Raw genomic sequence first — 11,961 nt, 5'->3', positions numbered from 1 at the left:
AGCTAGAACATGCTGGAACATCAGGAGAACGGTAAAACGGAGATAGAACACAGAGTAAAGGCAGAAAGCTATCCTGCAGCCAGAATAGCTTAGTCAGCAGAGCAGCAGTCCACAGAGGCAGAAGCTGCAATTTCAATCCTAACAATGGATGGTAAGGCTTATGTACAATGTACAGAATGGGCATGTTGAGGGAGAGCATAAACACATGTGACCCATTCAAGTTCAGGGCCTCCCTTAGGTACGTGATTTTAGCCATATCACTTGCACCAGCTACAGGGCAGGTGCAAATGCCAATTGATAGTAATTACTTCATGTATGTGTGCCAGAACATGTGTTTAACAGTAAGAGAAACTATAAAACTGCATTTTATGTATAGTACACCTTAATAACATTCTGATTTATGTATTCCATGTAAAACAAAAAGCTGCAAAAAAAACTTTTTTCCAAAACATATATTTTTAAATATTATGGTATTAAGAATTTTACCATGCGTTCTGATGGGACTTTATATTGCAAATATGCCTGTGCATATCCTGCATTGCCGGTCTGTTTGCATACGGCAAGTAACATATAGCCAGAGCGTACTTATACTCAGATTCAAATGGAAACGTTTCTTGAAATCAGCTTCTATTTGAATACGGGCGTACATACTAGTTGCGTTCACATTGCATTTGAAGATGAATCTGGCCCAGTGAGCTCTAGGTAGCATTGGGGCACCCATATGAAGATAGCAGAAAGATAGGTGGTTGCATAAGATAGCATGAGGGAGAGAGGTCATTGGAGAAGAGGTAGATTTGGATGTCATCAGCATAGAAGTGGCTGGAGGCTGAATTAGCTAATTAGTTCACCAAAAAGGAGGTGTACATTGAAAATCATCATCATCATCATCTATTTATATAGCGCCACTAATTCCACAGCGCTGTACAGAGAACTCACTCACATCAGTCCCTGATAGCATATAACCTACTAGTATATTTTTGGCATGTGGGAAGAAACCGGAGAACCTTGAGGTAACCCAGGCAATAACAGGGAGAACATACAAACTCCATACAGATAATGCCATGATTGGGAATCAAACTCATGACTCCAGTGCTGTGAGGCAGAAGTGCTTACCATCTGCTATTTAGGCCAAATTTGCAGATGGCCTAAAAAGCAGAGACAATAAGCGAATGGTTCAATAGGAAGAAAGTTAACCATGAAAGAACTGTGTCACGAAGGCCATTGGAGTGAAGGATGTGCATGGGAAAAGGGTGATCAACAGTGTAGTAATCAGCAGAGAGGACGAACAGAATGAGAATGGAGAAATTACCTTTCGATTTTGCTGTGAGTAGATCTTTGATCACTTTTTTGAGGCCTCTCACAGTGGAATGTTGGAGCACAAATTCAATTACAGAGATTACAAAATGTTGCAATGTACAATGATGTCTGCTTTACCAAGAAAAGTGTTTCACACAATGGAAGACATGTTATTTTCTATGCCTTAACCACTGTATATTATGCTCTGACGTTTAGTTCTTTCAGTCACAAAAAATGTATTTGAATTTTTTTTTCATGGGTTATATTCATGGTTTTTTTATTTGCAAGGTAACCAAAGATGTCATTTCAGATTTAAACAATATATTGTTGAATATTTCTGCTTGCTATCTAATACTGTGAAAGTGAAATGGGCCACTGCCCACTGTTGAGAATGTCAGGTCATCCATCTATGATCTGAAGCTAAAATGATGACATAAGACAATAATCTGATATATACAGCAAGTCTACATACACTTATTGAAAATAGAGGTATATTTCCATGTTGTATAAATACATCCAATAATTTCATGTAATATATTTATATATATATATATTTTTATCATTCACATCTTTCACCAGATAACATAATTGTTTTTTATTTGTTATTTTTTCCTCTTCTGTTGGCATATGGTTGACATTTTGTACATCTGACAGCTATTTTAACATATTTGTTTTTCCTGGAACAGGGCACATAAAGTTTTTATAACTTGAATGTACATAGTAATTCCAAACTTTCATGTATCCGTAGTGCTAAGGGATTTTTTTCTCCTTAGACATGTCCTTAATGTTGCAGATAAGCTGGTACATTTACATGCTGCATTACAACTAAATGCAACTGTATAAAGTGGATAACAGATTTGCAAATTAATTTATTATCAATAAAAGTACATCAATGCATAAATTGATTGAGATCTCTCATAACACAATAAAAAAATATTTTTAAAGGTTATTATGGTATATTGGTTAGGCCACCATAATGTTTAGGGAAATATTGATCATTAGCAATAACAATTGACTTTCTTTGTGAACCCGCTACACTTGAGATCATTTGGAGAAAACCAAATAATGATTAATCACTAATGATGAGTACATGAGCCCTGTCTGTCCCTTTCAGGTACCAGGGGACTTAATTATCATTATTAAGACGGAGATACTAGTGTATATATAAGCTCACATGTAATGTACAGTAACTGAATACAGATAACACCAAGGTTGCATCTGACTTCTGGTAATAGCAATATACCACTTTTTAAGGTTCAATAGAAATCACATATTGTGACTAAAGTACGGTGATCCACATTAACAGGTAAGTGATGTTTTATTGATGACATTAGCATACAATGAACATCTTGGCACAGTTAGTAAAAATAGTTTTAAGCAAGATTTAATTAAAGGAAGACTTAGTAACTCATAGTGCAAACTGTTCACATTTTCAAACACTAATTAAATGTGTGTGGGGAATGTTGATATTGATATTTATCCCCATCCATTATCTTTTCATAGTTTTCTGTATTAGCTAGTTTTAAAAGAATCTTAAGAATCCACTTATTTTCTTACTTTAAAGAGAATAGTTTTATCTGGAGGTAAATTTTCTAACTTGGATCCACCTGAAAAATGTCATATGAAATATTTCGGCCCTGCAATTGAATTAAAAATTGAATTCAAGGATAAAAACCTTCCTACTTTTGGACATTATTGAGAGATACCATACTTGCATTAACAAGATACATTTGAAAAAATGAATGAAGAGACTTTAATACAGGGTAACACTATGTTTATGATAAACAAGAAAGCATGGCATAAACTAATAAATATATGTGTGATTTATTTTTTTCAGGTTCTACAAATTGATTATACAAATGTATATCAATCAGACTATTATTAATTACTTTATTATTAAAGGAATCTCAGATGTCTCAGAGTTGAAATTTACAATCTTCATTGTAGTTCTGTTTGTTTATCTCATCATTCTCGGAGGTAACATGGTCATTCTTGTACTAGTCTGCTTGGACCCTCATCTTCACACTCCCATGTACTTCTTCCTGGCTAACTTGTCCATCATAGACATGACCTGTCCCACCGTCACTCTACTTAAGATCATCACAAGTTTCATTACTGGGGATAAAACCATTTCATTTTTTGGCTGCATGACTCAGACTTTTATGTCTGGATCCTTAACAGTTCAGGAACTGTTTATGTTGACCGCCATGAGTTATGATCGCTATATGGCCATCTGCAACCCCTTGAGTTATCACTTAATTATGAACTACAGAAGATGTGCTCTATTGGCCTCTTCATGCTGGTTGTTGGGTTTTATACTGGTAATTCCTCTTGTTGGAATATTATCCAGTTTCTCCTGTTATTCATCCATTGAAATCAACCACTTCCTCTGTGACATTGTCTCCTTGATGAACATTACCTGCAGTGATACCTCAGTTTTGGATACACTGTTCTTTATAGAAGGACTATTTCTTTTCACTATTGGCCCATTTCTTCTAACTTTTGTTCCCTATATTTTTATAATAATCGCTATAATAAAGATCCGTTCCAGCACTGGTAGACGTAAAGCCTTCTACACATGTTCTTCACATCTCACAGTTGTCGTCCTACTTTATATGATTCTTATTAGTCAATATTTGACACCAAGCAGCTTAGATTCCAAAAAGCTTTATGCTCTGGTTAACACGGCTGCTGTTCCTCTGCTAAATCCACTGATCTATAGCTTCAAAAATAAAGATGTAATAAGAGCTCTAAGGCGTAGGGTGGGCTGGCTAACCGAGTTCACTTAACTGTTATCTTTAGGATTTATAATGTATCTAATGTTATATATTGTATAATTTATCACCACACTGTACAATAATACACGTTATGTGGCTATATAAGCTACGGCTAGAGATGAGAAAAAATGTTTCAGAATTTGTTAGATTTTTTCCACTCCTAAAAAAAAAAAATAGTTCAAATAATTGTTGAAAAATATCTTTTAAAATACTTTCATCAAAATTGTATGTATATACAGTAAAGTGAATTAGTTTATATTTTTATGACTTTTCATGCCATTAAAACAATTTCTTAAAACTAGCAGTTTAAGAAAATGTTTTCTTGATTTACTGATGAAACAAATATTGTAAATATCCTCATGAATTGAACCATAGAAGACTTACTAATTTTTACTTATTTTTATGAAGAACACATGTAATGGGATGTGTATAGCTGGGGATAAAATGTTTTATACTTAATTAATAAATTATAAATTTATACACCATGAATGACATTCATATATGAAATTTTCTCTTTATATCCTTATAGCTGACATTTTAACACTTACAACTGATGCGTAAAACATAGAAACATAGAATTTGACGGCAGATAAGAGCCGCTTGGCCCGTCTAGTCTGCCCATTGTTTTATTAGCCTATGGTGACCTTAAACCTTATTTGATCCCTTATTCTTTATAAGGAGATTCTTATGTCTATCCCAAGCATGTTTAAACTGCTCTACTGTATTAGCCTCTACCACCTCCGATGGGAGGATAATCCAGTCATCCACTACCCTTTCTGTGCAGTTGTTTTTCCTCAAATTTCCTTTGAACCTACCTCCTTTCAGTCTCAGTGCATGTCCTCGTGTTCTAATACTTCTCTTCCTTTGTAGAATGTTTCCCTCCTACACCTTGTTCAAACCCTTGATATATTTGAAAGTTTCTATCATGTCCCCCATTTGCCTTCTCTGCTCCAAACTATACATATCAAAATATTTTAGTCTTTCCGGGTGAGTTCTGTCATATAGGCCATGCACCATTTTAGTTGCCCTTCTTTGTACAGTTTCTAATGTATTTATATCCTTCTAGAGATATGGCCTCCAAAACTGCACACAGTAATCTAGATGAGTCCCTACCAATGACCTATACCGTGGCATTATTACTTCTTTCTTTCTGTTGCCGATTCCTCTCCCTATGCAACCAAGCATCTCACTTGCCTTCCTCATTGTTTTGTTACATTGCTTACCTGCCTTTACGTCACCTGAGATAGTGACTCCTAGATCCCTCCTCAGTAGTTTCCATTATAGTACCATTAATACTATATTTAGCCTTTGGGTTTTTGAGACCCAAGTGCATGATTTTGCATTTTTTGGCATTAAACTGTAATTGGCACTCTCTTGACCATTCCTCTAGTCTACCTAGATCATCAATCATTTGTTTTACCCCTTCTGGTGTGTTTACCCTGTTGCATATTTTTCTGTCATCTGCAAAAAGGCATACTTCCCCTTCAATGTTATTTGCAATGTCTCCAATAAAGATATTAAAAAGCACTGGTTCAAGTACAGATCCTTGGGGTACTCCACTCGTAACCTTTCCCTCCTGTGAATGTACTCCACATACTATAACTCTCTGTTTTCTCTCCTGCAACCAATATCTTATCCATTCCACCATCTTTGAATCCAATCTCAAGATTTTAAGTTTATTTAACAGTCTGCGATGTGGGACAGTGTCAAAAGCCTTACTAAAATCTGGATAAGCTACATCTACTGCCCTTTCTTAATCTATTACTTTAGTCACCCAGACAAAAAAGTCAATAATATTTGTTTTACATGATCTCCCCCCAGTAAATCCATGCTCTTTGGGATCCTGTAAGTTACTGGATTTGAGAAATTCTACAACTTTTTCTTTTAAAAGTGTTTCCAGCAATTTTCCTACTACTGATGTAAGGCTCACTGGCCTGCAGTTGCTCGCCTCTTTCTTGCTTCCACTTTTGTGTAGTGGGACTACATTTGCTCTTTTACAGTTCTCTGGAATTACTCCTGAGCTAGTGACTGATTGGATTATTCTGTTAACGGTGTTACCAACACCCCTTTAAGCTCCTTTAGTATCCTTGGATGTATCCCATCTGGCCCCATTGATTGTATCCCCTTTCAGTTTTGAGGGCTCTGTTAGGACCTTCTCCTCTGTAAATATACTTGTATCTACCTCATTTTTATGAGTATACTTGCAAGGTAACTGTGGCCCCTTCCCCGCTCTTTCTGTAGTGAACACTGAGCAAAAATAATTATTAGGATGATCTGCTATTACCTTGTCTACCTCAACAATACTCTCACTCTCTGTCTTTAGTCTTATCATTCCTCCTTTTGTTTTTCTTCTTTCACTTATATACCGAAAAAAAGTTTTGCCCCTTTTGCCTACTGACTGGGGCATATTCTCTTCAGCTTGTGCCTTTGCACATCTGATCACCTTCTTATCCTCCTTCTGTCCAACAAGATACACTGCTTTGTCTTCATTATTCTGAGTCTGCATATATTTCCTAAAGCCATCTTTTTTCTTTCACAATACTTGATACTTCTTTTGCAAATCACACTGACTTCCCTTTCCTTGTACTTTTCTTAACCCTTTTGACACAAATGTCTGTTGCTTTAAGTAGTGCACTTTTTAGTTTTTCCCAGCTCTCATGCACCCCTTTCAAGTTCTTCCACTCTGCCAAAGAGTCAGTTACACATGTTCCCATCTATACAAAGTCAGTCTTCCTAAAATCTAACACCTTTGTTTTTGTGTGGTATGAGTCGGTCTCTGTCTTTATACTAAACCATACTGCTTGATGGTCGCTGGATCCTAGGTTCTCACCCAGTTGCTTAGTTATTCTTTCACACAAGTAATAAACACTTATGTGAAGGATAAGAAATAACCCTTTGTATTATAGATTATATGTATTTATATGGAAACAACAATAATATTACAAGCAATTAACAAATTTAATTTAATTGTGCTATTTTCATCAGGTAGAATGAACAGGTGCTGTTCTAAGGAATACTGTCCACCCTTAAATAAACAAAATGTGAATTACTTAAAAAAGTGAACAGCATTAAAAGTTGACTCCATCTGAGCGACCCAAAATTTAAACTAGAAAATATATAATTATCCATGTAATAGTTAAACAAGTGTCAAAATAAGAAATAAATAAAATGAATATATAAAAATAAGTTAAGTCTATATGTAATTTATATTACATTACTAATAATGATTGACTTGATTGATAAGATAAAAGAAAACTCTATGAGGTAAATTTATCAAGCTGAGTGTTTGAAAAAGTGGAGAGGTTGCCTATAGTAACCAATCAGATTTTAGTTATCATTTATTTAGCACATTCTACAAAATGATTGCTAGAATATGATTTTTTGCTATCGACAACATCTCCACTTTTTCAAAACTGCAGCATAATAAATTTACCTGTATGTATTGATTAATTTAGCGCATAAATAAACCAAAATAACCTTTAAACATTAAAAATAACCTACACAGCCTGATATATGTTAAATATAGTCATACATATGATTATTTATTATATAATCTGGTAGTTATACTGCATCAGCAAGGTCTCTCCCAGGTAAATATTTCAAAGCAGTCTGGGGTTTCAAGATGTGCTGTTCAAGCTCTTTTGAAGAAGCACAAGAAAACAGGCAACATTGAGGACCGTAGAGGCAGTGGTTGGCCAAGGAAACTTAGTGTATCCGTTGAAAGACACATAATGCTTACTTCCCTTTGAAATCACATGATATCCAGCAGTGCCATCAGGTAAGAACTGGAAAATAATAGTGGGACCCAGGTACACCCATCTACTGTTCGGCCATATGTCTGGCCAGAAGTGGTATCCTTTAAAGAATTGTGTCCAAATTGCCACACTTTCACCGCGAAAACAAGGCCATGCGACTCAACTATGCACAAAAGCATAGGAAGTGGGGTGCAAACTGGCAACAGGTGCTCAAGAATGATGAGTCAAAATGTGAAATATTTGGCTGTAACCGAAGGTAGTTTGTTCGCCGAAGGGCTGGAGAGTGGTACAATAATGAGTGTCTGCAGGCAACAGTGAAGCATGGTGGAGGTTCCTTGCAAGTTTGGGGCTGCATTTCAGCAAATGGAGTTGGGGATTTGGTAAAGATAAATGGTGTCCTCAATTTTGAGAAATACAGGCAGGTAATTATCCATCCTGCAATACCATCAGGGAGGCGTCTGATTGACTCCAAGTTTATTCTACAGTAGGACAACAACCGCAAACATACAGCCAATGTAATTAAGAACTATCTTCAGTGTAAAGAAGAATGAGGAGCCCTGGAAGTGATGATATGGCTCTCACAGTGCCCTGATCTCAACATCATGGAGTCTGTCTGGGATTACATGAAGAGACAGAAGGAATTGACCAAGCCTACACCACAGAAAATCTGTGGTTAGTTCTCCAAGATGTTTGGAGCAACACTTACACACAGTTTTTGAGTTCTTTCAAAAACTGTGTGCAAGTTTACCTAGAATACTAGTATGCTATTTTGAACGCAAAGGTTTTCAAACCAATTATTGATTTGATTTTTTCTTCTGTTCATTTTCTGTTCATTCATTTTGTATTTTTGTTAATTGATAAAAATAAACTATACTATTTTTGAAAGTATTCTTACTTTGCAGCATTTTTTCCACACCTGCCTAAAATTCTTCCACAGTACTATTTTTTTTTTTCTCATCCTGAAAGGAGTATGTCCAGATATTTGGTGGGAATTCGATCCAACATCCAACAGGGGTGGCAGACTGTATTCAGTACTGAGTGGAAAATTCTATGACGCGTTTTTTCACATACAATGATTTCATCAGAGGCTTAGGACACATGGGTTTAGCCTTTAATAAAACATATGGCAAGCAAACAAAGCTTCTATATTGTTGTTTTTCACCAGAGCCGAATTCTAGCGCCTGGGGTGATAAAGACAAATGCCGCCACCCTAGCCCTCAATTTTAACCAAATGAACCTAAAATATTCCTAAATTGCGCCCCCCTTCAGCGGCGCACCCTGGGCGGATGCCCCTGTCGCACAGCCCTAGTTATGGCCCTGTTTTTCACCGTACACTGTAAGGTGAACCATGCTTTCCAAATAACTAGCTAGGCTCCATTTCTTGCCTTTACATTTTGTGTTTTTCAGTAAATCTGTATGAAAAGCGTAAAATAACACATTAACATTATTTAACTCTTAAATGGTCTTATATTGTGTACATGTTCATGCTCAGAGTAGAAGGCATTGACAGGATATAAGGAATTAATTATCATGATTTAAGATTTAGAATAAACCTCGATATTTTTGTATATTGTGTCCATTAACAAGTGGCTCCAATGTCACATACTCCTTTTGGTAAAGCAGCAATGTACAACTTCACGTGCAACTATGATTTGTCCTTGAGTTTTTGATTTTATAGCAGTAATCACTAACAATAAATATTTAGTTTACTTAAACGCTTTGCCAGCCAACCTACCTCCACCACCGCTAGAGAAGTTCAGGCACCACCTGCTGCTTCTCGCCACACCACTGATCCTAACAATCAGGGCCAAGAAGATCCACCATCCCTACAACAAGTGCTATCCGACATAACGGTCTCGGAAAAAAAGGCCAACTAATAAAATATGCCAAGACCAAGCTGCAAATTTTTCAACAAACTTTTAATACTGATACAATTCCATAAAAACCTACAAATGCCGTACATTAAAAATATAAAAGAAGATTTATCTGATATCCTCCAGCCATGCAGATGTATATATATATATATATATAGAAGAAAAATGGAGGAGGAGGCGCACAATAGTGTAGTATGTTGGTAAAATGTTGGGATCACACAGAAACCCACAATAGGACCGGGAACACCAGTGGAGAAGAAACCAGCAAATGAATGCTGTAATCAAACACCCAATGTAGAGATATAAGTTACAACTTATTCTCAAATAACGGTGGCTATATTCGCAGTATTTCCATATAGTGTATGTGAAAAACACCCAGGACACACTTATGTAGATATATGCGTACCAGATATCAAAACTTTACAGCTTGTTGATGTAGATATCCTGCAGCTCATCAGGAACAGGTTACATGACTGGATACACAACTTCTTCCCTGACGTCTTCTCTGCTGCTGCTCACTGAGACATGCCGGTCATGACTGGCAGCGGCAGAGAAGACGTCAGGGAAGAAGTTGTGTATCCAGTCATGTAACCTGTTCCTGATGAGCTGCAGGATATCTACATCAACAAGCTGTAAAGTTTTGATATCTGGTACGCATATATCTACATAAGTGTGTCCTGGGTGTTTTTCACATACACTATATGGAAATACTGCGAATATAGCCGCCGTTATTTGAGAATAAGTTGTAACTTATATCTCTACATTGGGTGTTTGATTACAGCATTCATTTGCTGGTTTCTTCTCCACTGGTGTTCCCGGTCCTATTGTGGGTTTCTGTGTGATCCCAACATTTTACCAACATACTACACTATTGTGCGCCTCCTCCTCCATTTTTCTTCTATAGGTTGTTTCCATGCTACACCGCTTGGTTAAGGAAGATTGGCGGCCACCCGCACATGGGGAGTGTTTATTGAGAAGAACATAGACCTTTTTTTGCTGGACTATTGGTGATTTGTTACAAAGCGCCACTTGTTGTATCTTGTTTTTTGTAATATATATATATATATTTATCTCTCAGCGGAAATGTACTATGTGGGTGTTGGCGGTCAGGGAGTTATAGGTAGAATGTAGAGTATAATGTGTTTTTTCTGTAGGTGGTCAGACTTCTTCAGAGTTTACCGTGTATGTGCTTCTTGCTGGCACTTAAAGGAGCTAGGAGGGGTCGTCTTTCCCTACCTCCGCTGCCGTTCTACTTTTGCCCTTGTTAGGGCCTATGAGCTAAAATCACATCTGAGCATATCACTCCCAAACGAGCAACAGCAACCCTATAACAGGGTTCGTCACTATATATGCAACTATAACATCTCATGTGCTATATCACTCTCTTTTTTTGAGCAATTCCATAACCACAGCCTAAACATTCTCTCTTATAACCACCAGACCTACTCAGAGCTATAAAACTATTTCTACCATCCTCCCTGTATCTATCCATCCTAAACCATCCCACCCTTAATACCACCTCACCTTTACACCATGGTTTCCCAAGCTACTATGCAAACAACAGGACCTGGAAACCCCTAACTCCATTGTATGTATCACTACACTCAACACCACAATGACAACACAGACAGTCCTAAACTCCATATTCCATCTAAAAACATATGTTACACTACATGTCCAGGTGAACCCAGGATGCCAGGGCATAGGGCGTGCTTTGAGGTGTAGGGCATACTGTTTAAAAAAATGCTGACCACTGTTGTAAGCAACAAATCTGAAATAAACAAGTCTGCATACAAATTATTGACTATAAAGTTATGTGCCAATGCCAATTGGATACTAATACATGCAATAATTAACATAATATTCATTTTTTTTAAATAAAAATCACATCTCTCGTACGATAACATATTTTTTGTTATTTGTTATTTATTTATTCATTTTATTTAAATGGTAGAAATTCAGCACATCTGAAAGCTATTTTAATGTATTTTCTTGTCTGCAAAATAACCCATAAGGTTGTAACATTCATGTACAAAGTTATTCAGAACTTTCACAACTTCTTCCAGCCATGTGACTTTTTCTTCCATCAGACATGCACTTAATGTTGCAGATAAGCTTATAAGGTTACAGGCTACATTGCAACTAAAAGACAAAGGGATAAAGTGGATAACAGATTTGCAAATACTTTTATCTTACAAAATGATTTGACATCTATTATAACACAATAACAATTTTAATAAACTTTAATTGAATTTTAAA

Source organism: Mixophyes fleayi, chromosome 9 (genome assembly GCF_038048845.1).
Source record: "Mixophyes fleayi isolate aMixFle1 chromosome 9, aMixFle1.hap1, whole genome shotgun sequence".
NCBI lineage: Eukaryota > Metazoa > Chordata > Amphibia > Anura > Limnodynastidae > Mixophyes > Mixophyes fleayi.
This window is presented reverse-complemented; position numbering follows the sequence as displayed.